Source organism: Tachysurus vachellii, chromosome 9, assembly GCF_030014155.1.
Source record: "Tachysurus vachellii isolate PV-2020 chromosome 9, HZAU_Pvac_v1, whole genome shotgun sequence".
Classification (NCBI taxonomy): Eukaryota; Metazoa; Chordata; class Actinopteri; order Siluriformes; family Bagridae; genus Tachysurus; species Tachysurus vachellii.
Genome location: NC_083468.1, coordinates 1,660,895 through 1,664,264, shown reverse-complemented (window position 1 = coordinate 1,664,264; position 3,370 = coordinate 1,660,895).

Sequence of the window (3,370 nt, the reverse complement as noted above, 5' to 3'; positions counted from 1 at the left end):
AGAGAGAGAGAGAGAGAGAGCGCTAGAGAGAGAGAGAGAGAGAAGAGAAAGAGAGAGAGAGAGAGAGAGAAGAGAGAGAGAGAGAGAGAGAGAGAAGAGAAAGCGAGAGAGAGAGGGAGAGAGTGCTAGAGAGAGAGAGAGAGAGAGAGAGCAGTGAGAACATTCCGAGATAAATGGGGTGCCAATACTTTTTTCAGACAACAGTCTGAGATCAGTGATTAAACAATTTCAAGCTTCAAACTGACTTTCTTTTGCTCACCTTCATTAATGATTGAATCGACGGCGTCTCGGTCTCCTAGATCAGGTTTAATGCTTACACCTTGTTTAGGAGAAATGCTTGTGCTACGGTTGCTATGGGTTGCTATGGGTTGCTATGGGTTGCTATGCAAGTCATCTTACAGTCTATAAGGTTTTTAGAGAATGAAAATCTTAAGAGATTAAAATCAAATCACATATCGGACACTGATACAGAAAAGAATTGAAAGAATTTTCATCTTCTTGCATTCATTCATTCATTCATCTTCTACCGCTTATCCGAACTACCTCGGGTCACGGGGAGCCTGTGCTTAGTGGTTAGCACGTACGCCTCACACCTCCAGGGTCGGGGTTCCCACCTCCGCCTTGTGTGTGTGGAGTTTGCTTGTTCTCCCCATGCCTCGGGGGTTTCCTCCGGGTACTCCGGTTTCCTCCCCCGGTCCAAAGACATGCATGGTAGGTTGATTGGCATCTCTGGAAAATTGTCCGTAGTGTGTGATTGTGTGAGTGAATGAGAGTGTGTGTGTGTGTGCCCTGCGATGGGTTGGCACTCCGTCCAGGGTGTATCCTGCCTTGATGCCCGATGACGCCTGAGATAGGCACAGGCTCCCCGTGACCCGAGGTAGTTCGGATAAGTGGTAGAAGATGAGTGAGAGTGAGAGAGAATAAAGATGTTAACTCCATGTGGTCTTTGAGGACAACAACCCCCACATCAATGCACAATTATCAGACTTTTGTTCACTTTTGAGTCTGGTTCCTCTCAAGGTTTCTTCCTCTTCCATCTAAGCAAGTTTTTCCTTCCCACAGTCGCCTCAGTCGCCTCAGGATTGTTCTTTGGGGATAAATACAAACACATTTAAATATAAGTCTAATATTAATCTTCACTTTTTGTATAATATTAATCTATAAATAATAATAAACTTTTTGTATTGTGTTTCTTATGTTCTGTAAAGCAGCTTTGAGACTTATTGTTAAAAGTGCTATACAAATAAATTTGAATTTAATTGAAATCAGAAAGGGTGCCAATACTTTCACCCCCAGCTTGTTAAATCAGCGGTACGACCAACTACCATTTCAGCAAGAGCTAATTAACGACGAGAAAAGATGTCGCAGGTTAATGATGATGAATAATGACTAAAACCGTCCTCACTGATTAACTCATGAAGTCGTAATATTTTATTTTTCCGTTTGTGTTTTGATCGTTTGTCTCAATTGTTGTATAATCTATTGACTTATTGTGTGTTACGATGAATGTGGTGATTTTATGTGACATTCAGAGTCTTATGGGGAAAAAAAAAAACATTGGCATCTTCTTCATCAGCCTATAAAGCCTCCAGGTCTTCGGCAAGACTGATTTCCCAAGACGGCGCTTTATCGGCACACACGATCAATTCTCAGTGAAACTCGGCCCGACGTGGATGGGAAGAGAAACGATACGGTACGATACAGCTCTGTTTCTCTGCACGGGTGCATAGCTAGTGATCTGATGTTGTGCTCAGTGGCGGTAAGACAGCAGTTTACATCTCATTTGTGGTCAGCAGGCGACTAATAACTTTTCACATCTCCTGCGTTGAAATGAAAGAGAAAACAGAGCATCAGCTCTCTGTAAACTCCGGGGGAATTAATTCATCCGTGTCGTTACGGTATTATGTGTGAACGGAGATCAATGTGCACAGTGTTTATTACATACACAGTGTTTATTACATACACAGTGTTTATTACATACACAGTGTTTATTACATACACTGTGTTTATTACATACACTGTCAGAAGTAAAGGTTCTATAGAAGTCCGGAAAGATGTGTTTTTATGTTTTTATTACGATTTCTCTTTGTTATGTGATTTTTTTATTATTCAGGTGTTTTCTAGGAATCCAGTAGCAAGAACATAGATATAAAATAGATAATAATGCCAATACTTTTTCCCCCAACCAGTCATCTCAGTGATATGAGAAAAAAGAGAGAGAGAGAGAGAGAGAGAGAGAGAGAGAGAGAGAGAGAGAGAGAGAGAGAGCAAGAGAGAGAGAGACAGAGAGAGAGAGTGAGAGAGAGAGAGAAAAAGAGCAAGAGAGAGAGAGAGAGAGAGAGAGAGAGAGAGAGAGAGAGAGAGAGAGAGCAAGAGAGAGAGAGACAGAGAGAGAGAGTGAGAGAGAGAGAGAAAAAGAGCAAGAGAGAGAGAGAGAGAGAGGGCACGAGAGAGAGCGTGAGAGAGAGTGAGAGAGTGAGAGAGAGAGAAAAAGAGCGAGAGAGAGAGACAGAGAGTGAGAGAGAGCAAGAGAGAGAGAGAGAGAGAGAGAGCGTGAGAGAGAGAGGGCGCGAGAGAGAGAGCATGAGAGAGAGAGGGCACGAGAGAGTGAGAGAGAGAGAGTGAGAGAGACAGTGTGAGAGAGAGAGAGAGAGAGAGAGAGAGAGAGAGAGAGAGAGAGAGAGAGAGAGAGACAGAGAGAGAGAGAGAGAGAGAGAGCATGAGAGAGAGAGGGCACGAGAGAGTGAGAGAGAGAGAGTGAGAGAGACAGTGTGAGAGAGAGAGAGAGAGAGAGAGAGAGAGAGAGAGAGAGAGAGAGAGAGAGAGAGAGAGAGAGAGAGAGAGAGAGAGAGAGAGAGAGAGAGAGAGAGAGAGAGAGAGGGCGCGAGAGAGCGAGAGAGAGAGAGAGAGAGTGAGAGAGAGAGCGTGCGCGAGAGAGAGAGCGAGAGAGAGAGCGAGAGAGAGAGCGAGAGAGAGGGGAACAGAGAGAGAGACATCACTTAATTTAACAGGGTAATAAATCATAAAAGGAAATAGGTTTTCACAGCAATGCCATAGAAAAGCCATTTATATATAATTATGGGAATATATTCTGTAATAATTCTGCTTTTGTATTTAATTTCTGTTAAATGTTTAAGGATATTTAAGACAAAAAATAAAAATATTTTCAATTCATCTGCTTAAGCAGAATTAATTTTTTTTTTATATTTTTAAGAAAAAAATCACCCAAAACTTACAAAAAGATTTTTTTATTTTTTTTTTTAGGAAACAAGTTTTTAATACCATGAGTTTCTTCTGATTTTTTATTTTTTTTTACCCACAAAGTAAATAAATCATCATCAAATGGAAGCAACAGTTGACGGAATTCACG